Source organism: Equus przewalskii, chromosome 6 (assembly GCF_037783145.1).
Source record: "Equus przewalskii isolate Varuska chromosome 6, EquPr2, whole genome shotgun sequence".
Classification (NCBI taxonomy): domain Eukaryota; kingdom Metazoa; phylum Chordata; class Mammalia; order Perissodactyla; family Equidae; genus Equus; species Equus przewalskii.
Window position 1 is genome coordinate 63,378,573 of NC_091836.1, and position 25,935 is coordinate 63,404,507.

The 25,935-nt window shown below is 37.5% G+C and overlaps 1 protein-coding gene across 4 annotated transcripts in view; it reads left to right on the plus strand.

Moving 5' to 3' along the window:
* Positions 1-2,094: 2,094 nt before the first annotated feature.
* The window catches only part of TENM4 (teneurin transmembrane protein 4), a 2,704,309-nt gene continuing 2,680,468 nt past the window's right edge, over positions 2,095-25,935 (plus strand). Inside the window, exon 1 of one of the 4 annotated variants that reach the window (XM_070625735.1) lies at positions 2,095-2,485. The gene's annotated coding sequence lies outside the window, so the exon portion shown is untranslated. Of the gene's footprint in view, positions 2,545-25,935 lie in introns of all 4 variants that reach the window. The other 3 variants (XM_070625734.1, XM_070625736.1, XM_070625737.1) reach the window with 3 other exon arrangements.

Genomic DNA, 25,935 nt, shown 5'->3' on the forward strand with positions numbered 1-25,935 from the left:
ACTGAGAACACATCAATTATACAATATTCCAACTGAGAATGCACAACCTGAATCTAATCATTAGGAAATATAAGATAAATTTGAAATTGGAAACAATCTATTAAGAAAAAAAGATGACTGGGCCAGCCCCACTAGCCTAGTGGCTAAGTTTGGTGTGCTCTCCTTCAAGGCCCAGGTTCAGTTCCTGGGCGCAGAGCTACACCACTCATCTGTCAGTGGCCATGTTGTCACCACGGTTCACATGCAAAAAGAGGAAGATTGACAACAGATGTTAGCTCAGGGTGAATCCTCCTCAGCAAAAAGAGGAGTATTAGCAATAGATGTTAGCTCAGGGTGAATCTTCCTCAGGAAAAAAAAAAAAAAAAAAAGAGGGAAATGAATTCTTAAAAAGTATCATAAAAGCAAAACAACAGCTATGGAATTTCCAGATTAAAGGAGGCCAAAAAGATGTGACAACTAAAAGCAATAGTTGATCCTAGATTGGACACTTTCCTAGAGAGAAAAATGCTGTAAAGGACATTATTAGTTCAAGCGACAAATTGACAAATGGCTAATAAATTAGATTAAGCTTATATTAGTGTTAAATTTACTTGAGTTGATAAAAGTACTTGATTATATAGAGAAATATCATTACCGTTATAAAATGTACACTGAAATGACGAGTAAAGGGGCATGGCATATATATATTATCCTCAATGGCTCAAATCTCTCTCTCTTTGTCTAACTATAGATCAAATGATAGAGCAGATACAATAAACACTAACAATAAATAAATCTAAGCCAAGGGCATATAGGTGTTTTATATTATTTTTATTCTTGCAACTTTTCCGTATGTTTGAAGTTACTCCCAAATAAAAAGTTTTTAAAAGTTAAATACTTTCCATAGTTCCATAAATTAATAAAAATGAGCTCTGAAAAGGTTATTAGCCACTGACTTTCCTGTTCTGCGTCTTGCTGTCCTAACATGCAAAATGGGGGTAATACTATTATCTACCTTATGATGTTGTTATGAGGATTAAAAATATTAATACATACGTGATGCCTAGAAGGTGCCTGGTAAGTAGTAGGCACTCAATCAATATTCCATTTCATCGAGCGTGTGTTGTGGTGGTGGCAGTAATGGTCATTGCTGTCATCATCATGGTAGACCAAAGCCTGGGGATCAAAGGACTCTATGACAGATCTCAGACTAATGCCAAGGATCATGGTTCCCATTTCTGCTGTTTTCCACTGCGTGGCATTTTTTGATCTGAGTCTGGTCTAATATTGCTAGTGGTAGACCCTAATTTGAGAGAAGATAACTTCAGCCTTAGTTTTCCAGCCTTGTTGCAGAGACAGGACATAAAGAGTACACGTTCATTGGCAAGTTGTCTTCCAACTTTTCAGAGGGGTTGGTTCTAGAATCTGAAGTCACAGGGAATAGTGCAGAGTTTGGCAATAAACCTTTCCAATATTATTTATTATTTATATACCCTGAAAAGTCTCCTTTCTTTCTCAAAGAGCCTTCCATGTTTTTTGTGGCATTTTCTAAAAAAAAATCTCTGGGCTTACAATTAACCCTTTACACCTTCAAAGCATTTTCGTGGACGCTTTAAATGATTCACTCATCGCCCAGGGCTTTCCTCATACTTGGCATTGGATTAAAGTTTAAGGGAAACCTAGGTTGGATTTGAATTCAGATTCTGCCTCTCGTCCCAAACGTTTCTACTATGACATGGAATTCCTGATTTTGAAAGTTGTTTATTAGTTTAAACCACCACAATTTGATTATTATGAATCCAAGTCTGCATCTGATAGATTTCTGTGAAATAAATATTTTGAATTGGCTTCTATCCTGCCTAGGGAAACAACCTGAAAAGTTTGAACTTAGGGACCCGTCAGTTAGACTCGATGCTCAAAACATAGGGGCTTGAAGGGGGGAAAATAATCAATTCTAGGTATAAAACGTTGAGTAGAGAGATCTTTTCGTTTTTTAAATTCAGTGCGTATGAGGGAAGCCCTCTTCTCTATGTAAGGCTGATCCCATCTCCTTTCTTTGATTGATTGCTAAATCTATTGATGAGGGAGCTGTTCAGCCAGAATCCCCGGCAGCAAGGTCAGTGGACGCATTCCTGAGCGGGGAGGCTGGGGTCTGTGCAGGAGCCTCCTCCCGGCATGAACATTTTGAGTATGCAGAACACATCTGCTCAGCCCGGAGCCGGCAGTTAGTGCATACACACACACACACACACACACCAGCGCTTTCCCCTCAAGTGAGGCGGCATTAGCAACTGCAGTCCCAGCCTCTTCGGCTGAGGCACCAGCGGCCACTGCCTGATTTGTTGGAGCAGCGCTGGAGCCCAGTTTCCGAGGGACCTGGGAACACGCTGCTGTCACAGCCAGTGGCAGACAGCCACTTCTTCCCCGCTGCTTCCCTAGCCCTGGCCAGAGGGCATCCTCTTCCAAAAGCCGGTCAGCCTGGGGAGGAGGTTGCTCCGTGAGGAAGGTAAGACTGCCTCCCAGTCGCTCTCTCCTAACGCCAGCTGTCTCACAGTCCACTTTCAGGTAGGCGCTTGCAATTTCTTGTTTTTAGGTATCGGAAAACCTTCTCCGTCATCGCATTTACTTTAACTGACAAAGTCTCTTTCGCTATAGGAAGCAGAACGCCAAGGGTTTGATAGTTCACAAATGATTTTTCTGATTAAAGTTTTGATGCAGATGATAACTCTCCTTCTCTCTCCCCACCCTTATTAATGTTCCACAAATGTGAAACTCAGCTTCAGGTTTTCACTCACAGACATCTCAGCATTTGGAGTGCCTGCCGTTCCGACCTTTTGAGTTAGTTGACAATTGTTATGCAACTCTGCCTGTGTAATTTAAAGAACTTTAAATATTCTCTTCTTCGGTTGTGAAAAACATACCTCTGTCTTCTTAAATAAGAGCCAAATGACTCAAACTCTTCCTCAGCATTTCACATTCGGTAATATAGACAGGAGGGAAAGTTGCTGAATCACAGAAGTTTAATATTCATGCAAATTGCTGTATTTGTCAGAGAAAGCCAGGAAGCAAATGTCTTTTCATCTTTTTGAGCTCATATGCGTATCTGGATAATGTGGGTTTGAAGAGGGGAAGTTTCTGGTTGAGATAAGTCTGTCTGCTGCAGTAAGGTGGGTAAACTGATTATTTGTTATGGTAGAGGATTAACTGGAAATTTCTTCTGCTTCAATGAGCTAGATCCTAGGATGCATTCTTAGCTGACAAATCTCTTTGTAAAACTCCAAACAAACGATTTGTTGATTTAAGCCTCCTTGCTCTAATAATGTTAACCTGCATATGTTATTGCCCCCAACATTTCTTGTCTGTGCATGTTTTCTTAGCTAAAATTCTAAGCAAAAAAATAATAATAATAATAATAGAGAAAAATTTGAGCAACTTTTTATCATCCTCATCCCTTAATATTCCTTTCAATTATTTCATGCACATCATCTCACAAAAAATTCCATGGGGGGATGATAGTCATAGTTTAGCCAATTGAGTTGAAATGATCCTAAGGAAAGAGTTTTCTAGAAGACATGCATTCTATATGCCAGTCAGGCTCATGGTGCCTCTGAGTTGTTACTGAGTTTAAAAGTGAGGTTTTGAAGGAATTTGTGGTAAGCAGTGAGTTAATCAGAAGACGCAGGTTTTTGTGACTGTTTTTACAGGCAGCACTTTGTGCACTGCTCTTGTAAAAGTTAGTGTCTTTTTTCATTACCCTTCTGGGAAGTGCCTCCAAGCCATAGCGTGTCTTGATGGCGTGCCTGTCTTGATGTGGATGAGGTCAGTTCTGATGTGGGAGCATGGCACACGACACTAGGCAGATCTAGGTTTATGCTTGAAAGTCACGGCATCACTTGGGGTCAGGAATTTTCAAGCTCAGCCAGCCAGGTACCTTCTCCTCTAATAACTCTAGGGACCCTCAGAGCAAAAAGACCATGTGTGTGGTGCTTTCTGTCTGTTGGCCCTTTGGAAGGCAGAGGAAAGAAAGAAGAGTTGCCTTCTTCACTTGTCATTAATGTTTGATGCAACCAATCCCTCTGCAGTGTTCAATAGAGACTTTCAGTCCATGACAAATATTTAACATATATTTTGTGTCACTGCTTTCATCTCTCATATTATCTATGGTTTCTCCATTGGCTGCTCTTAAAATAATTTGGCAAAGTATATTCTACTGTCTGCTATACAGTAACACATACATCAAGAAAGCAAAACTTTACTTTTTGCTACTTCACACTTTGATTCATATTAAAACTTGGAATAAACCTGCTCATATGACTTTCTCCATGGTGCTGTGGCAGCTGATGGCTCAGCCTAAGGTATTAGTGTTGCTCCTGGTAAAATCAGGAGATCAGAAGCAGCAAGGAAGATAGAGGGCACATAATTCTTTCTTTTGATGTCGGGTGGGTGGTGTGTACTTGGAATGGAATCTTGGAGAGAGAGAGAACACACTTTTTGTTTTTCTTTGCCAATGGTGACCAATTCAGCAAGCAACCTAAGAGATCCATAGATGTTCTCTTAACCAGGCCTCTGGGCGAAAGGTAATTTAACTCAGTTATTGAGCTCTCTTTCTCGTTCTTGGTCTCCCTCACTCTACGTTCTCCCTGATGTCGATTTGTGATGTCAGCTGCTTGCACATTATGGATAGCCATTCTGAGCTGTCTTTGCTGAGAGAGAATCAATTTCATTTTATTTGGAGCCAGGGGTGATGACTTCTCTGTCACTATGCTGGCTCCTTGTCACCAGCCTTCTTAATTTTGCAACACTTTTTTTCTCCTCTACATTTGATGGCTTTTCTTGGGTAACTTGGTAAATTGCTATTTGGGGGGATTTTTTACAATTAAGGCAAAGGATGAATACTACAGACTGGATCAAAGAAGCAGGTTAATGTTCAGTACTGTGATATCACACACACTTCAATTCTCGGCAATCAATGGGGTGAGATTGATGGTGCAGTCCGCAGACGTTTCCACACATGCATGGTGACTTTACGGACCTATGCTGACCAAGGCAAAAGGAAAAGAGAAAAATACAAGAAAAACTTTATAAGCTTTCATAAAATGCAAACAGGTGCTGACTACCAAGAAAACCACATAGTTATACTCACAAGTTGATTTTCCCCAAATTGCCTTGGATTATACAGTAGCTCTAACAATGGCATATTGTATGCACCCTTCAGGGCTGTACTGAGTGATGGCTGTAAATTAGAATGAAGAGAAGAAAATGCTTTACGGTTTCAATATTGAGGAGAATTAGGATCCAGATGGTAATGCTTTTTATAGCAATACATTGGATGGTGTTGCAAGCTTCTGTGGCTACTGCCCTATTATATTCTCCCTGCTGAAATGCAGTTTGGCAGAGAAATTGATTGCACAGAGCCATCTTGCACACCTAAGAAAGTGAACTTCCTCTCCATGTTAAATTTTCCATCTTTGCTGGCTTATTTCTATTTCCCTAATCCTTCTTTTTTCTTCCACTCAGATTCCAAATTCAATCAAAAGTAAATAATGTGGTTTGTGGTTATTGTTGCTTTAGTTTTAAGGTGATGTTTTCTTTCCTCTCTCTCACTCTTTTTCTTTGCCCCAGGTATCTTTCTCACATTTTGAGTGCATCTGAAAAGTATATGAGACTGTTTGGACATGGATGCAGAATGGTTATTAGACAGCCTTCCATCCGGCTTTCTAAATGTCTCTAGTCTAAGACCAACTCTTCTAATTATCCTGTCTCTGTAAAGACAATTCTGATGAGAACTGATGGGGGAGCACCTCGCTTGTTTCCTTGTTCAAGACTTTAAGTTTGCTTTGAAGGGGTCATTTTTCTCCTTTCTGTACTCTCTGGTGAGAATCTCACCACGTCCAACCTCTGGGGCCACAGTGACATCTCTATTCAGGCGTAGATATAAAGAGTGAGCCACCTAGTGGTCATGAAGAGTAACTTTAATATTCTTAGCTGAGCCTTCCAAGTCGACGACAGGGCATTGCTAATTTTCTGTTATATTACAAAGGGGTGTTGGTTTTCCGAAGGCTTCCTCTAACGGTATTTTCTGCTTCCCAAATCAATTGTTAGTCACAGGTACAAATTTCTTCACTTTATGCCTGACTTTTATTGCCTGATATAGCCTGTCTCTTTCACCTCAAATTTTTGCTTTTTGTGTGCATATATTTTTTAAAAAGTATGTCTATGTTATTGTTTGTGTATTCAATAATACATATTTTATACATATGTTATACAGATTAAAGTATCAAGATACTTCAATAAAGAAAAAACTTCATAAAGAAAGCAATAAAATGACATGTTTCCTCGGGGTACTTATACTGCATTTCAAATAGCTTATATATAAAAATAGTTTAATATATCTACATGTTGGTGCTTGAGGCAGTATTTATATATGTGTGAATGTAAACATATGAAGAGAATACAAAAGAAAGTAAATAAATAAATATAGATAGGTAGATACGGGTAAATGCACGCCTTTGTTCTAGATCAAAATAGAGCTGTTAGGTGTTCTTTCCTATGCCTTTTTTCAGACTCTAATCCAGCTAATCACCTACCAGACTACAACAGCCTGAGCCTTGTTTGCTTATTCCTCTTGAGCACAGCTCTCTCTGTCTTTCAGGTCAGCACTGGCCTTAGTGTAGGGGGCATATCTCTGGCTGGAAACAACTCTTTGGAAGGATTGTGGCTAAGGGCATGCCTTTGGGAAATGGAGTTCTCTAAATATATACTGTGAGTGTGGAGGTGTTGTGCAAATAAAGGACACGATCATTCCAGGTGATTATTTCCAATTTGGAAGAATCGGGGTCAGAAAGGGGAGATCCAGTTAAATCAAGATTTGCTTTAATTGTTTTTTACTCTATCAAAAAGAAAAACAAATTTGAGAAGTGGAACGGCAGGTCATTCGGTTAATTCTTGAATGCATTATTTAAAGAGCATGCTGGCTAGGATCAAGGGGTAGCTCTGCTTTCCAGGTCTTAAATTCAGTCTCCGTTTAGGCAGCCCCCGTCTTATCAATGCTGTTCTCCAGCTGCTCTTACTCATTTAGGCACATAGCCAGTATAAACCAATAACTCTTTGCACCTTTTTAAAAAATAGCAGAAAAACATTATTTTGACAGTTGCTTTTCCAAGTATGTTACCTACAGCTTGAAGTATGACTACAAACAGAAATGAATAATTGTTGATGTGATCTCAAGAAGTTATCATGTAATGCTCCACTTGTTTGAGACCTAAATGGTGAAAAGAAGTTCAGGTGTCTTATTCCATTATTGCCCTTGAAGTAGAATCAGGTATAATAAAATCATTCTATTCGTCAGCAGCCAGCTCCCATATCATTTCGAGGAAATAGAAAAAGTGCATTAAAATAGTTTTAATATAACAAGTAAAAATCTTGAGTATTCAAATCTTCAGATAATTCCCACTAAATGTTGTGTTCCTGAAAATTAGTAAAAGTGTATGCTTAAACAGTGACAAAGTTCAATGTAAAATTTTATGTTGATATTTTTGGACTGTAAATATTGCTTACTTGGGGGACACATGAAATTAAAGATGAATAGTTAAAAGAAAAGTTTATTGTTCATCTCTGAATTTTCATTTGCGAGTTCCTGTGTATGTGACAGGGACGGGAGTACAGTCTTGATTGGGATTTAGCTTGGTTTTCACAAGCAAATGTTCCTCTCCCTGTAGGTCTGTAAGCTAGACCTCAGTGAGATGAGTTACTAGATGCATGCAGATCTGTAAGCGTTTTAATATATTTCAAGTTGATGGCTAGCAAGCAACACAATTATTCTCTCATAAAAAAATTGGGTAAAAAGGAATAAAGAGCCCTTAATTTCACATGGCTTTAGGATATGAGGCATTGAAGAGACAGCGAGTCCCCGCCCCACCCCCACCGTCAGTCTCCTTCCCTCCATGCCTCTTTTCTTTTCTTTTTCTTTTTTACCCTACCAAGCCAACATACTTATTTGACCTCCTAGTTTTCCATTTAAGGATCTAAAAATCCCCAGTCAACATTCACTCTCTCAATTGTGATGCATTCAGTTAATTATTTTCCACAGTGTCCTTTAAACATATGTAAATTAGACTTTTGATGAACTGGAATATTTTACAGATTCTCTGCATAAATCACACTAAGTTGAAAAAAAAACAACGTGTTTGAGGAGCCGGATATTTTTGGACCTTTCTCATTTGCTTCAGAGACTGAGGACATCTCGGTGTTGCTGCCTTCAAGTCTATGCCTTCAGGGGCTGGCAGGCTGCACATTTGTCAGAGAGATATATTCCTCAGTTTATCTCTAGCTTTAAAGAAAGCTTATCATGTGCCTACTATGTGTCAATTGAAGCTGTGAGTGAGCAGGTGTAGTAATACAAACTCTCCAGTTTTCTAGGCTAGTTTTCCGAGGTAGTGTTTATTTATGAATATATTGATGTATTTGCTTTAATAGTAATATTTATTTTCATCATTATTGTTTAGTTACAAGCAAGAATTTAAAAAACCATCCCACTCGTCTATCTTCGCAATAGTCCAAAATAAAGTATTCTGAAACTGATAATTGTCCCATTGAATATTCAAGTAATAAGATAGTGCTTAATCATTCTAAATAAAATGTGTCATTTAGAATAACTCAATTGTCTTACCTACTGTGGCACCAAAGATTGTCAGGTCATCCTTTTATATTAATTTATATATTTCAAATACCTAGCAACAGTGACTATGTCATATACCCTAGGTTTCTTTAATTTAGACTGAATGCTTCCAATTCATTATTTGTTCCTTGTAATGACTTTTTTTGGATCCCCTATTATCACTGGTGTTTGAATCCCTTACAACAATGAAAACACAACCTTCCCAATACAAAAAGGAAAATAATATTCCCAGTGCTGCTTCGCATTCTAGGTATTTTGCATTAAAGTGATTGACTATAAATGGTTGTTTGGTAAGCTGAAACAGTCTTGACTTGAGGGGATTTTGTGTCAATAGCTTTCTCAGTAGCCTCAAGCATGCCCACATAATGGTGAACTGAATATTCTCCCTGATTCAGGGGATCTGGTGTAGGGTACCTAAGGAAGTACCAATCTTCAGCTTGGGACTTGAGAAATAAACTTAATCAGCTAAGGAGAACCAGAAAATGCCCTACCTGTTTACACACCCACCATTTTGCATGTGTGTGTCCATCTTAAAACTCTAGAGTGGCGTCATCTTGTACACAAGGATGAGAATCTCACATGCGACTCTTTCTGACGTCACTGACCACCTTGGCCCCCTTGTCCAGGTGTTCTTGTGGTCAACACAGATTTCATATTTGTAGTAAAGTGTGACTGATGTGTCTCCGATCTTCTGGACTCTCCTTACCTTTGGTTTCTGTTCAACTAATTGAGCACATCCTCCAACCACAGTTTTAGGTAAAAAAGGAAAACTACTGAGAAGAACATTAAAAGGACATACTCTCCCAGTTAAACAGAGACAGCAACTCTCATTTACCTTTTGGGATGAAAAAAAAAGACAGAGATTTAAGTAACAATTGCAATTTTGCCTGTGTTAACATTGCTGAGAAAAATCACTTTTCAACATTTAAAATCCTTTCTATATTTTCTGCCTTATAACTTAGAGGAGAATAAGAATAGGATTTAACTTTCTCGCACATATAACCATTTACTGTACACACGAATTTTACAGATATTTTCTGTGTATGTCTCCACCGCAAATTTCTTGAGGTTAAGGGCTTTTCACATAGATCAATGTTATCAAAACCTTCACAATCATTAAAATTACCTGACATGCTTTTAAAAAAAGTAATGATAGCTTTCCATTAATCTCTCATGGAGACTATTGTCATTTAGCAATTCTGGGATGGTGCATAAGAATTTGTGTTTTTAGTTACCAATTCGTATAATCACAATCACAGAAGTTTGGCAAACCGTGAGATAGATCTTTGTGTGTTCCATTGCTACTTGCACATAGTAGGCACATAATTTTTTTGTATAACTAAATTTCATCTTATTGGACCCAACGTGCTGCGACCTTTTTAAACCTTGAATCTGTGATCTGACCCAACTAGCTTAGCCACTCAGCCTTGTGTCATCGATGAATTTACCAGTGAGTTTTCTATGTCTTATGCATTTGCATGTATGACCCTGAACAGGATGGAGTGCAACAACCTGCCAATGACCTCTAGTTTGGCACTGAAGCAATGATTCACATTAATTGTCATCAGTGCTTAAACTAAAAATCCATCTAACTATGCATCCTTTATTCTACATGCTTTCATTCTCTTGGTAAGGATCTATGTCAATTGAGACTTCATCAAATCTTTAATGAAATTACTGTCTCTTAAAATAATTCCTTAGTAAAGTGATTCAATTAAAAAAAGTTTTGTTGGCATGACTTCTTGTAAACCTATATAGGCTTCTAATAATCATTACTTCTTTTTTGAAATCTTTACAGACTGTATGCATGATGATCTATTATCGAATTTTCTTGGGTGGATGATAAACTTACAAATTTACTTTTTCTTATCATCAGTCTTTGGCAGACTCTCCTATTCTCCGGGATTTTTGAATAATTACCAAGAGCAGTTTTTCTGTCACACCTGATGAACACCTTTGCATAGGTATATGTTCTGTAACTATATTCCTATGTCTTATGGATTTTAATCCTGGCTGGAATCCTACGTTTGTGTTGCCATTTACAGTATGAATGGATACTTGCTTTTTTTACTGAAAGCAAAAATTCATGGGATAATTTTGCTTCTCTCAGTTTTTATTAAAAATTATATCACTGTGGGCCCAGCCCCATGGCCGAGTGATTAAGTTGGTGCATTCTGCCTCAGCAGCCCAAAGTTTCACCTGTTGGGATCCTGAGCGCGGACCTAGCACCACTCACCAAGCAACACTGAGGTAGCGTCCCACATAGCAGAGCCAGAAGGACGTACAACTAGAATATGTAACTGTGTACTGGGGGGCTTTGGGGAGAAGAAGGAAAAAATATATCACTAGCCCAAGACAACAAACTCCTCTCTTCCATATTCTTGTTTTTGTTGCAAATATGCATAAATTATCTTCTTCTATTATTTTAACATTTTTAGGGATCTCAGCTCAGTCTGGATTTTAGCTTTATGAAAAAACTTATATAGGTAATTTTATACATTTAAATCTTTTTTATTAATTTCAAAATCTGCATGGGGGCTGGCCCAGTGGTTAAGTGCCACATTCTGCTTCGGTGGCCCCAGGTTTGCAGGTTTGGATCCTGGGTGCAGACATGGCACCACTTGGCAAGCCATGCTGTGGCAGGTGTCTCACATGTAAAGTAGAGGAACATGGGCACGGATATTAGCTCAGGGCCAGTTTTCCTCAGCAAAAAGAGGAGGATTGGCAGCAGATGTTGGCTCAGGGCTAATCTTCCTCAAAAAAAAAAAAAAAAATCTGCATGGGTACTAAAAAATTGGACTTACGCCATCCAGAAGTCCTTTGAGCACTTGACCTGACATTAGTCAAGACCACAGAATAAGTAGCTTTAGGAAACCTTGATATGAAAACTCTGTTTGATGAATATAGTATTATTTTATGCAAAGTTGGGAACATTATATCATTGCTACTCAGTGAGTTCAAAACTTGACTCTTATTTGCCTCTGACATTTTGCATTTGAGAATGCATTTAAGAAGACGTCTTGAGACATAATCAGAATTGGTCAGGAAAAAGAAACAGTGAAAGGTGAAATCATAACCATCCACAAAATAATAAAAATCACAGTATATTGCCAATTGGTAAAAGTTACATTTTGAGAGGATTTTTTTTTAAATAAAATCATCCAAGTGAGAGTTGGCTAATATTCAGATTCATTAAAAAAAATCAACCTAGAAACACTAATTATGAATTGCAGGATTCTAGAAAGATAAAGATAACATACAACAAGTGAATGTTATACTCGACACTGGTATATTGGATTGTTTCTAAAAGATATAATATTATTGCATTTCTCCCTGGAGTTAGTCCCTGGGGACAAGTGAGGAGATCTTTTTAGGTTGCTGAATATTTGATTTGTTTTCAGTTGTATTTTCAGTTTGCAATAGGCAGGGAAGACCCAGAATGTGGAGTAGAGAAATATCAAGGGAGTCAAATAACTATTACATAAACTTAGAGATTGAATATTATATGATTGTGTAAAAACAAACCTTTTTCTCTACATCTGTCTGTAAGTATCAGCATTTTCTTCAGAGCAACACAGTAAAACTATAAGCTTAAAATTTTTTCATAAGCTGTGGGAAGCGTATGGTGAATTTGGCTTATATTAAATATACTCTTTAGGGGATGCTGAAAGGTCACCAGTACCTTGATTTTGGTGGCCTCAGACATATTTCTTTCTCTTAATCCTCTAAGAGAACCTCAATTAGAAGCCCTTCTTTGGAGAAGGGAAAAAGGAAAGGCACAAAAGGTTCTTTATGATTCCAACATAAGGCCTACTTCACAGGAGCAGAGGTGAGCATGTGAGGGAAGTGTCTTTCACTTCCTTTCATTTTCCTCTCTCCAGGTTGTGCATAATTTAAATCTCTTGTTTGGCTAAGCTTTTGTTGAGAGTTTGAAAAAGCAGAAGCTTAGAGAATGAACCTGAGATCGCAATTCAAGAACTCAGTACCTGAATATTTCTCTGCAAGAACAGAGGGAAGGAAGATCAGGGTCAGAATTCAGGTGGATTATGGATGGCCAGGACAAAGTGCTCACACAGCACCTGAGTCACAAGATGTGAAGTATTGAGCTAATATGCCATCTGAAAGACAGCCTCACAGAGAGGTAACAGAGAGAGTCTGCAGATACGTCACAGGACTGTCTCACACAACCTTGATTTTCAAGTTGCCACTTTGTATTTAAACAAAGAAAAAAGATGCCTGTAAGAATAAAGAGGGTAGCGCCTCACCTCCCATTTCTTTCCAGTTCACTGCGTCTCTCCCCTTTCTCTATCACTATGGTTGCCATGTAAATTCCTGACCAGTTAAATGTGGCAGTGCTGACAGAAATCAACAAGGGGAGGGATGGCCAGTGTTTCTGGTTGTTAGTTTCTAATTTGACTTTTTTGTGGCAGATTTTGTGCTTAGTGTTTCATGAGCACCGTTTATTTTCATCTTCAACTGATCCATGAGATTGGGTTTATGATTATTCTTCTTTTGGAGAGGAGGAAATTGAGGTCCTGGGAAGTTCCTAAAAGGTCACAAAATTCCTAACCAGAAGACTTTAGTGTCAATGATAATTAGTAATAGATCGAGGATATTCGTTTATCCTTTGATCTATCCCCAGCACATTATTTTCTAATTACTAAACTAAAGCTCATACTGTAGCAAGTGCAGCTAAGTGAATGCATACTTCTCAACTACTGCTAGATCTGTTTCTTAGGACCCATGAGGGTAGTAGAATGTGGTGTTTGAGTTTAACCACCCTGTTCATATCATGCTTCTCTGCACCAACTGGGTGATCTTAAGTAAGTTACTTAGCTTCTGTTTGTGTGTCAGTTTTCTGACCTGTAAAACGGGATAATACTAGTGTCTTCCTCATTAAGTTGGTGTGAGGATTAAATGTGTTCATATGTATATATAAAACACTTAGAACACTTGACACTTGGCGAGCACTTTCTAAGTGTTAAGTATAATTTTCTTGTTTCCATCCCAATAATCGAAAAAAAAGTCTCAAAGCTACCAGAGTTTGTTTTTCCTTATTTCCTCTTGTGTTTCATACGATCCTTTATTCTGTAGAACACATGACATCGACATATGTTTTCCAATTCTGCGTGGGATGCTAGGGCTATAGACAAGTCTACGTCATGTTCCCCGAGCTCAGGAGCTTGGACAAGCGACAAAATACTTGGAAAAAGAATATGACGGGTGCTGTAACAGAAGAATGAATACTAGATATCATGGTAGTAAGTATCCATTCTACTACAATAAGGTTTCAGAAAGGTTGCAATTATTGACCTTGGTTGTGAAGGAGAAATTCACAAGGTCAAAAGAGTGCGTGAAAGATGCGCTAGGCCTGGGACCAATACAACATTTATAGAGATAGGAGAACAAAGAGGTTTTTTGTTTTGTTTTGTTGAGAATAGGTAGAGGATGAATGCAGGGCAAATATGGAGGAGAGCAAGGATCTGATATTGCAAAAAGTGGGCAAGTGCCAAAATGTGGAGAAATTCTATCTCATACAAAGAAGCTTTCATGAATTTTTAAGCCAGAGAGGGACATGCTGCTCGAAGGTATCTCAAAACAATAATGGACTGTGGCAACGTTGATTGCAAAGATGGCAAAGATACCAATCTTCCAAAAATGTATCATCTTTCTATAATTGAGAATAATTGGATTTCTTCTTACTGGAAAGAAGAAAATGCTATTATTCCTTCTGTCTATGAATAAAGTTATGATTCTCCATGTATGTTCCTAGGAATTCTCTCTAGGGAAAAGGACATTAAGGGATGAATACTTTTGAACTGACAAAGACTAAGACTCCTCGAAGGAAGTGTTTCAGAATTCATCATTATTGTCCCCCAGATCCAGTCCGTGCAAGTGATAAATTATTCTATCCTTTCTCAATAGTAAATTAGACTATTTATATATATATAACATTCCAACTTTATTCAGATTCTAAAAATTGGTTGTGTGGGTAGTGGTGCACACTACTGCCCATGGCTACCTGCTCTCTGTGGCAGGATTTTTAAAAAAATATTAAAATTAAAATCAAGTAACATAATATATAGGATGTAATATACTTCAGAAGACCTAGATGACTTGAGCTGAAAAAGTAATAGAAGAGAATGAAAACTATTCCATTTTTCACTCTCTGGATTAGCTGAACTTTCCCGTTCCTTGGGAATTGGGTGAAGTCTAAGTTGACGCACATTTAGTAGGTTATCAGATTGACTAAACAACTTGCGTGCTCCTATAGATGAGGGATTTCAATGTCTACAGTCCTCTTCTCTCGCTCTCTCTCTCTCCCTTTTCCTCACCATTCCTCTATTTCTCTTACTCTCTTTTTCCCTAAAAAACAAAATGATCTAATTGAGTAGAAAATACTTTGAGCTCAGAATTTGCCCTGGTTGTGAATCCTGGATCCCTCATTGACTTGATGTCTGAATTTGAAAAGTCACTAGAGGTTCTTGGTTTCCACTCCTTATCTAAAAAATACAGGTAATATTTATGCCATGTTTTCTCTAAAAAATAAAAGAAATAGTATGTTAATGTAATTAATTATCTACCTGAAATATCAGAAATATTTAAACATTAATTGGCCCTGGATCCTAACTATGGTTTGCTTACATTAACTATGGCTACAACTGTTTAAAGTTTATCTTACCTTAGAAATTCTGAATTAAATTATCATTGACTTGGTCACTAAAATGAATTGATGAATTCTGTACATGCTTAGGTTAAAAAAAGGCAGTTTCATGACAATGATCAGATTATGTTTTCCTGATACCTTCGACTATAAATTCCTTGAGACATGGATGTTATCTTATTTATCTTTATATTCTCAAGGTGTGGCATCATGACCAGACACATAGTAAGTGAAAAATTTATGTTGAATGATTTTTTTTTAAGTTGACATACATTAGCGGAGACTAGCTGGCCTCATTAAATCGTACAGCATCTAAGTAGGCTATTCACCTCAATGACTGAACATTTATGTTTAAATTATATTTCACCAACATACCAAACACAGGTTAACTGTGTCATGTCTTTCAATAATGTTTTTATGAGAAACTAAATGGAGCTACATGTAGAAATGCTTTATGATAATTGGAAAACTATGTTTTTGTTCTGTTTTTTGTTGTTTTATTTTGTGGTGTTTTCAGGCATGAGACCAGACCTGCTGTCAGCTGTAGCTAAGGTTACATAAGATCCAGCCACGTATAGAGGTCTCAGACTAACTTTCTGATTCATGGTATAATGAGAAATCAAGATATGATGGAATAGGTTGAACATGACTCATTTCCAGATAATTTTAAGTTGAAAATTAATCCTAGAAGTTCCAAAAATGTCTCTAGGCAGTGACATAGTAAATGGACTCCTACATGAATGTTTTAAAGGTATATCCAAATTGCTCAGTGAAGTGCGCAGAGTCATACACATACAGAAACCAATTTGTCTTACCTCCCCTCAACAAATCCGTTTGATACAGCTCAACGGTGTTTTAAAATCACCTATTACATGAAGATTCAGCATGTTTTTATTTTCTCACAATCTGACTCGAGACAATTTATAGCTCTTATCTGTGCTTCAGATTTTTCATCAACAAAATGCAACAGTAGGAATAAATATAGTCTTAAGATTTTTTCCAGCTCTAATATCCCAATATCTGAAGGCTGTGATTGACTCTACTACTCTGGTAATATGCTATTTTTATTCTAAGTTTTTTTTAACCTTTGAGTTTTTTGTGAGACTATGTCTTTCATTTCGTAACTCCTAATCAGTGTAAGTCCAAGTGTAGAGTCTAGAGTCCTAGTAGCGTCCTCTAATATGTCCAATTTCTTAAAATTCAGCTCCTGATATTTTCTCACGTGTCATTGTCTTGGTTATATCTTTTGTGAGAACAAGGGTACTAGAAGATTGCCTGAAGCTAGTTGGCCGTGAGTTAAGCTATTTCGGAAAATAACTTATGTAACCAGAGAATATTGATGTTAGAGATACTTTATGGATAAGCCAGTTCGGTGGTTCTCAAGTTTTAGTGTGCATCAATATACATAGAGGTCTTTTTCAAATGTAGAGTGCTGGACCACACTCCCAAGTATTCCGATTCAGTGAATCAGGTAGGGCTCAATAATTTGCATCTTTAACAAATTCTCAAATAATTATGATGATGATGATGCTCGTCTGGAGCCACACTTTAAGAACCACTTTTCTAGGTCCACTCTCTTGCTAGGAACAGGTAGTCGTGGTTCAAATTTATGTAGCAAGTTAGCACCGAGTGAGGTCCAAAACATTGTTGTGACACCACACCTGGTTCAGTGGTTTCTTTCATTAAATAATCAATGTTTCTGCTAATATATTCTATGGAAGGTTACTTATAGCAGAAGCACACATTAAAGCAAACAACAGTTATTTACTTTGTTTGTTTGCAATTACGTTTGATCAGAATATGTGTTTCTTCACTTAAATATTATGATTAATAAAGCTTCTACCAAGTCTTTAGTTGCTATGTTTTACAAATATCTTCTTAGGCAATTTTCTTTCTACTTTAGTTGCTTTATAATCCATTCCACTGGTATGCTTTGAAATTGATTTTAATTGCCGTTTTTCTTACCAGAACTTCTCTCTTACTGTTAAAGCCATAGTCACAAACTGCTGATGCCGACCAGTTTCTAACTGAGAATACTCAATTTTCAACACAATAGTAGATACTTTCCTCCAAGAGTCTTGATGTTTGGTTAATGTCTGAAATCATTGTCCACAGGTGGGCTTCACTTGGCAGAAGGAAAATCAGATTGAGAATTAAATTGCTTTTGTTTTTTTTAAGATTTTCTGTCTGGACCTTAATACCTTTAATCAATCAAGGTGCTACATGAATATCAATCAAAGGACTGAAAAGTGATTAGCGTGTCATGCCAAAGGATCAGATACTTGGAAACAGAGGGAGAGCTATGCTAGCACAAGTGTTTTTCTGTTTATCTTTTATTACACTAGCCCTTGCTCCAGGCCAAAAAGGAAAAACAAACTATAAATGACTCAAAAAGATGCCACAGATCTGTGAGAATGTGTAAGTCTGTATGGGGAGGAGGCCAATAACTCGACATTTTCCTGCATAGAAAGAGAAAAAGAAAGCATCTAGGGTTTGGTCAAGCCAGGAAGAAAAATTCCTGAAACATTTGCACAGACTGAGCTGGATAATGGAAAACATACAGTTTTGTGGGCAGACAGACCAATGCATGAACGACACCTCCCAACTTATTTGGCTATGACCTAGGGAAAATTATTTAATCTCTTGCAATCTCAGTTTTTCTCATCTGTGGAAAAGGTTGCGAATAACATTGTTTTTCTAGGTTATAGTAAGGATAGCTGCTCTGAATGCAGGCGGGCATCTGTCTCTTGTTGTCTTGAGTACTCCTAACACTAGTCAAGGCAGAGAATGCAGGAGACTCAGCCACTTTATCCTTCAACTTTATCCCCCAGAGATACCTATATAACCTTAAGATGGATACATACACTAAAATGCTGATGGGTGCCTTGCTTTATACTTTAAAAGGTATCATTGCATGTTTTTCATTTGAGTCTGATAATTAACCAAAAATTGACTCTGTCACAGATTTTAGGAAAATAAAGTATTTTGTTGTTAATTCCAGGTCACTTAAATATACTTTCATTTCCTCCATCCAGAGTTTGAGTTGTCCCAATTGTTAAGTCGATGATCTAACAAACATAAAATACGTTAGATCGAAGGAAAATGTGACACTGTGACAGAATTTGGTATCCTTTATTTGATTATATAACCTTTCACAAAACCATAGTTTAGGCCAGATGTTCCTTAACGTCTTTTCACTGTTTCCCTCTTGCCTCTTTCACTCTCCTCTAGTTAATGTTAAGTATACTGGATGGCAAGTCTGAGCAAGTACCACTGATTGATTGATTTAACTCCGCAGTTTCATTACGTTCTTTACGAAGGATGGCATCTAGACTCTACCTCTCAGCCCTTGTGTGTACTAGAGCTCCAGGACATCTGTTCGATGTCTATGGGCTGCCCACACAGCTACCTGACTCCACAATATGGACATCTTTATTGGCAACTTGGCCTCATTACACACTCACACACTTCCCCTGAACTATGCTCCAGGACTAACTTGGAAAGACTATGTAGCTAATTATTTCAAAGATGTTTCAAGTCTAAACATCGTAGGAAGAAGATAGAGGAATGTCACACTGTGAGAAAAACACAATTGCTATGAAACCTTCTGAGAGCTTTTAGAATCTGGAACTTTGGCTGTGGACTCTAAGTGAAATTTCTATAAAATAAATTAGATCATATAACTCTTTCCCTTCAAATCCTTCAGTGGCATGCCTTCGTTTTAGGAGGAAGCCTGAGTTCTTCAGGGTTTATCAGCCTCTCTAATGCCTGGGCTTTCTTGTCTTGATTCAGGGTTATATACAACCACTTTTCCATGAACAACCATGCCCCAGCCATAGGAAGTTGTCCACATTTCTCACAAGGCCATGGTTTCCTGTCTCTGAACCAGTGGTACGTGTTTCCTCTTATTCTCCACCTTTTCCTTTAAGCCTTGCTCAAGCATCACCACCTCTTGGAAGTGTTCCTTGACCACACTTACCGGAATTACTACCTTATCTCTCCTTATTTCTTTTGCAGCGCATAGCATTGCCTTGTCATTGTCTCTTTACCTGTATTCCTTTTTCAACAACATGTGAATTCCATGTTTCATCCATCTCTGTGTTCCCAGAGCTAATCACAGCATTTTGCACATAGGAAATGTTCAATAAATGTTCAAAAGGAGGAAATGCCTCCACTCATCTAACATGAAGAATGTTTCCTATCATAAAAAGCCACTTTTATCCCTTTTAACATTTGATTTTTTTTTTTTTTTTTTGAGGAAGATTAGCCCTTAGCTAACATCTGCTGCCAATCCTCCTCTTTTTGCTGAGGAAGACTGGCCCTGAGCTAACATCCATGCCCATGTTCCTCTACTTTATATGTGGGACACCTGCCACAGCATGGCTTGCCAAGTGGTGCCATGTCTGCACCCAGGATCCAAACCAGCGAACCGCAGCCTGCTGAAGCGAAATCTGCACACTTAACCGCTGCACCACTGGGCCGGCCCCTTTAACCATTTGATTTTTGAGAACTCCCCCATGCTCTGTGACATCATTACTCCATACTCCATGTCATACTCAATATGAAAGAATGATACATTGAAAAGGCCTGGCCAGTTTTGCAGTCTAGCTTTGCCATTAGGTGCTATATGACTGAATAGGGCTGCTAAGGACAAACTTGGGCACTGGCAACATTATTATTCTTTTAAGAAATAAAAAAAGTCAAATTGGTTGTTGGAAAGTAAGAATATTGATTGACTTTCTTACATACATAGTATGGTTTCATATTATTTTATTTTACTTTCTTTTTTTTGGTGAGGAAGATTGTCCCTGAGCTAACAGCTGTGCCAGTCTTCCTCTATTCTGTATGTGGGACACCACCACCACAGCATAGCTTGATGAGCAGAGTGTAGGCCCGCACTTGGGATCCAAACCAGCAAACCCTGGGCTGCTAAAGCAGAGAGCATGAACTTAACCACTACACCACTGGGCCTGTCCCAGTTTTCATATTATTTTTGTTAAAATATATATATATATATGTGAAGACATACCATACTAATTTTAATGCTTAGGACTTCTAGAGGCTTTTACTTTGGTGCAACTAGTTTATGAGGTTGAACCAATTATTCACTTTTCTATACCTCAGTTTGATCTTATTTAGTAAATTAGTATAGTAAAACATCTCAGGGGTTTTGTGAAAAATAAATAAAATAAAATGTATGAGCAAACATTGAACAGTTGCTGGCATATTTTAGATATTTTATAAATGTCATCCTTGATTACTTTCAAATTGCCTTCTGCCTTTATTTCTGAGAATTAAAGTTTTAGTCATAAGAATAAGATAGCTTTTATGTATTCTTCAATACTGACTCTGTGTTTGTATGTAATGATGACCAGACAAATGAATTTATTGAGGCTCTATTTCAATGCACTGATAGTTACCATTAAGTATTATGTTTAAATATGAATGATATTTTGTATTGAAATTTTCTTACAATATATTTTACTCTAGATGATTGCTTGTTTATTATGTTTATTTTCCTAAATGAAATGGTACAGATAATAAAGCAACACACATAGTTGAAAAACATCCTTCCTCCTCCCCAAGGGAGTCCAGTTCATTCCCCTGTTTCTAAGGGTTTACTGCCTTAAATTTTATGCATTTAAATATAAAGCTATTTTTTAAAATAGCTAGCAATACCAGCCTTCAGAAATAGTTATTATATCTTGGTTTATCTACTTTTAATCTTTTCTAAGCATTTTTATTTAACTGATACTGTACCATAGATATAATTTAATTTAATGCATTTATATTTAATATAATGTAAGCATTATTTTTACATCTTTAAATGCTCTCATTCTTTGCTAGCCTCATTTTGAGGGTCTTAGACCCATTTTAGTTTAACTATTTCCCTGCTTAGATAGGCTCCACCCAACCTCCTCTCACTCCACCGCTTGCTCTGCAAGACTAGGTCAGCTCCCACAGTCATGTACTTCAAAGCGTTTATCCCAATTTTAACTATATATTATGTAATTTCACTGCTTTGATTATAAGTTTCAGTTTTCGTGTGATAATGTGTTTAATATTTCTCTTTCTCACTAGACTGTAAGATTCATAATATCTGGGACTATTCCTGTCTCCTTTCTCATGGTATCCACAAAGCATGAGACAGTATCTCCCTACTAAAAGGTTCTCTATTAATGATTGTGAAAACTTTTTATCATTGTAGGCATGTTTTACCCAACTTATGTGGTGTTTAATGGGAATCTGATCTAATATCTCAGGCTTATTTGGAAGACAGATAGGACAGTCCCACCCTGCATCTATTAACAGATGGAACTGAGAGGAGGTGACCAAAAATATAGTAAAATACCTGTCACTCAGATGGCTCTCTCAGCCTGGTCCCAAGAATTGACATCTGAAACCTGAAATAAAAGTAACAGGGAAAATGATGGGGTTGTTTCATTAGAATCCCTATGGGACGTTTGGAATATAAGAACCTGGGAGGATTGGTGCCAAAAGCTGGCTTAGGAGGAAGAGAAGGGAGGAGATTTCTAGGCCAGAGTCCTTCATATAAATACCAGGGCTCTCAGCCCTGACCTTTAGCAGTAATTGCCACATTTGTGGTCTTTAACCCTGTAGGACTTATTTATTTATTTACTTTTCTATCCTAGACAAAAAAGGAAGATAATTTTATGGGGGTATTAAATAGTAATAAGCAAATCAGTTCTAGAATACATGTGAGACAGTACCCTACTGCCTATCATAAACATTTGAAAGAAACATGAGGACCTGAAACTTCCATGAAATGTGTGAGAATTCAGGAAATGCTATTTTGTGATGCTTACTCTGACCTTATTTTTATTTTTCTCATAGTGTGATTTACAAACTACAAGTTATGCCAAAAAAAAAAAAGATCACAAAGTATTGCTTCTATAAGATTAGGTGAAATCAACACCATCAGGTGTTTAGAGCCTGTAGGTACCATGTCTGTGCTCCAGTGGTAAGTTATACTTGACCTGGAGAGGAGTGCAGAACTGGGTACCACTAGCTCTACCACTGATTAACTATATGGATTTGGGAAACTCTCTGAGGCCCAGTTTATTCATCTGTAAAATGTATATAATCACCTTTGTATAGAAGCACAAACAAGGCATTGCTTTTTAACTGTTCAACAGTGTGTAAGGCTAACAGTTTGCTGTTATTTAGAAGTGATCACTCATTTGCATGCTGATCTTATTTTATCCTTGGAGGAATTGCAGGTAGTTTTCCACTCTTAGTTTTAGTATCACTTTACATTTCTACTAACATCACTTATAGGAGCAAAACTCATTTACAATTAAGACACTATCTCTGGTCTGTAGAAATGACTGGGCTCTTGTGATTTCGTGAGAAGAGAAATTCATTGCTCTGATTTGACAGAGTTTTTTTCAAGGTAGCCTGCTTTCAATGTTTGCATTATTTTTTTTTAATATTTATTCAAATCAAAATAAAACTCTTTCTAAGATATTCATTTCAACATAGATGCTTTATCATTGGGTACTCACAGAGTAAAAACAATCTTTACAAGTGTTCCTCTTCAGATAAGTGGATTCTGGTGATATTTAAGTTGAACTCGGTGAGACTTCAGACAGGAGCATGCTGTTTATGTATTTCCTCTAATGTGTCTGAGAAGAGTAATAGCCATAAAAACTGCATCTGTCACCATTTCTGTCAGTAACAGTTGCATCAGCTTACTGCTCCGAAGCAGACCCTTTTGCAGGCACCTTGGTTTATCCCGTTTTTGTTCCACACTCTTATCTATAGGTCCTTACTTCTTTTCCAGAGCTCAAGAAGAGAAACAGTTATTTTGTAGCTGAGCTGGTATATATCTTATCCCATCCACTTCTCTGCTATTTTTGAGACAGCCAATCCTAGCGCCAGTGGAATAGTGGTAATACAGCTGGGGTTAGGAGGTCCAGTTATCCCTGCTTTGACCTTGACTGCATGATTCCAGTCACTAGCTTTATTCTGTCTTACTAAAATTCCCTCATACTTTTAGTTTGGATATAACATGAATGTCCTTGACTTTGATATCTTCACAAGTGGCTGTGACAAGGCCCTTGAATCTTCCCATGTAACCAATTAGTTGATAGGTCTACTCAGAGGTCCAGCCTTGGTGCAAAAGGTCAAGGAGTCATTATGTTCTATAATCATCAGGGCAATGGAAGAAGCGCATTTCCAGTTTTAAGCTCCTAGATGAAGAAATCTTATTTTGATCAGTCAGGGCAAGAATTTCAAATCCTTGCAAGTGCTAAATTTGCTTATTTAACACACATTGGTTCAGACATAGTGTGTGGCAGACTCCAGATTGGCTGTAGAAGACAATGCTTTAATCAGAGCCTCCCTATTTTTGTTTTTTTTTTAGTTGTAATTGTCAAAGGCATATTAAGATGTTTGTCTTACATTACATGGGCCTTATGCTCCGATCACTTAGTGAGGTGTCTCCTGAAAACATCACGCTCTGAAGACTTTTCTGCATCAAAACCTTTGTTTCTATCTATCTTTTGCCTTGGGATTTCCAAGTACCTGTACCTCCCATCCTGGTCCCGATCACCTACTCACACAGACACACACACACACACACACACACACGCACAGAGGCATGCACACATGCACATGCACACAGGCCTTCTTCTTTTCTGTGAACCAAAGACTGTTGTTTATTCAAGAATTAGCTCAATTGCCACCTTCTCCATTTAGCTTCCCTTGGTCCTTGCAGAGTTGTAAGGATTAAATGCCATATTTTAAGGCCCTAGCTCATAATAGGTATTAACTTGTTTATTCTTATTCATTTTTGTAGTATATTTGAAAACTATAAACACTTGATAAATATTTGCTAAATTATTTTGATAAGAGGTAGAAATAAAAATGACCCAAAATGAATATGGGTATGACATATTGTTCTAATTTTAATTAAATTTCTTTATAATACAGATGTAAGTGATAAGCTAACATCCATGTTGAATTCTTCCTGATGTTTTTGATGGGGATTATTTGAGTATGTGTAAAAATGGTAATCACATTACTTACAGTATACACTCCAATAAAATCCATAAAACAAAAATTGCAAGCAACTAAAAGGCAGTAACATTTCCTTATTTCTTTCTGCACCCTGAGAACCTAGGATGGACCAATACGTGGCCAGGGGTTTTTCTTGAGTAAACAAGCCACGTAAGAATATAATTCTACCATATTGGATGATACCCAAAATAATCAGACACATTGTAAGTGAATCAGATCTTCCAAATGAGTTGCTTTCCTTATGGACACACAGCCAATGGTGTTTTAGATTCAGGTTGCATTGGCATAAACAATCCCGGAAAGCAGATCCAATACCAACTTGGAACCATTAATAACTTGAAATTAACAAAAAACGTAATTTGCTAAATTAGCTGGCTTCCTTTTCAATCAAATCTGTCGTTTAACTTTAATTATTAATTATCAAGAGTTCCAGATTGCTTGATAGTCAAACTATGGAAACAAGCTGGTTTGTAATGGACTACACACAGGAGAATTTGAGGCTGAGTTGAACTATACATGAGAATATAGGGGAAGAAGTTCGTACGTTGGAAAGAGTCTTCTGTGTTCCAGGTCGCTATGTAGGGTGTGTTCAGCCATTTCTGTACTATGTTTAAACATTTTTTTTAATGCTCCCATCAATCCCCAGAGGTATCTATTATTTTTCCTTTTAAAGATGCTGCTGGTTTTCTCATAGTTTGGGGATGGGTATAAATTTCTCTCAAAAGAGACAGAGGATGGGAAGGAGATTGATGGCCCACTAAATGGTAGAGAGAATTGAGAAAATGAACGGCGTGGTCAAATAAAGCAATGATTTCATAATAATAATCTTCCAGAAAAAAGTTGAGAAAAGAATGAAAACCGTTTTTATCTACCCTCATCCCCTCGCAGTGTGGATTTATTAACATTAGAATAATTACTTTGTAAAGTCCAAACTTTTCTCTTAAATCCGAAATCTACCATATGGAGCAACACATCACTTGCACTGGGGGAAAAGTGTTTGCTTTATGCTTCAGGCATTTGCAAATCACCTGCAAATCATTTCGCAGTTCAGATAATTAAAGCTATCCCCACTTTAATTTCAAATATAGTCATTCTCTAGATTCCCACCTCGCCCACAGTCACATTTTAACAGGATCATTACAAAGCTCATTATGCATCTTCAATATCTGCTATATTTTGTTGTTTGTCATATGCTCAAGTTCATTGCCTTCATCAGGGCAGCTGAAGTCTAGTCTAGTCACGCTCAAATTACTTATAAGATCTTGGCCAAACATTGAACCTCTCAGATTCAGTGATGGGATGGTTTTGGTCTAATTGGAGTCAAGGGTCTGTTCCAGCTTTAAGATGTTATGACTTCCTTCATTCTTATTCCCCTCTCTTCTCCCTTCTCCTATTCTCTCTCTCTCTCTTCTCTCTCTCTTTCTCTTTCTCTCTCGTTCTCCATCCTTCCTTTTATTCTTCCCTCCACTTCCTAAGACCACCTGAACTAGTCTTGTGACTCTAGAACTTTATTTTTCTGGGTTTCAGTTTCTCCAGGTTAAACTCCATGATGTCTGACCACCACATAATTATG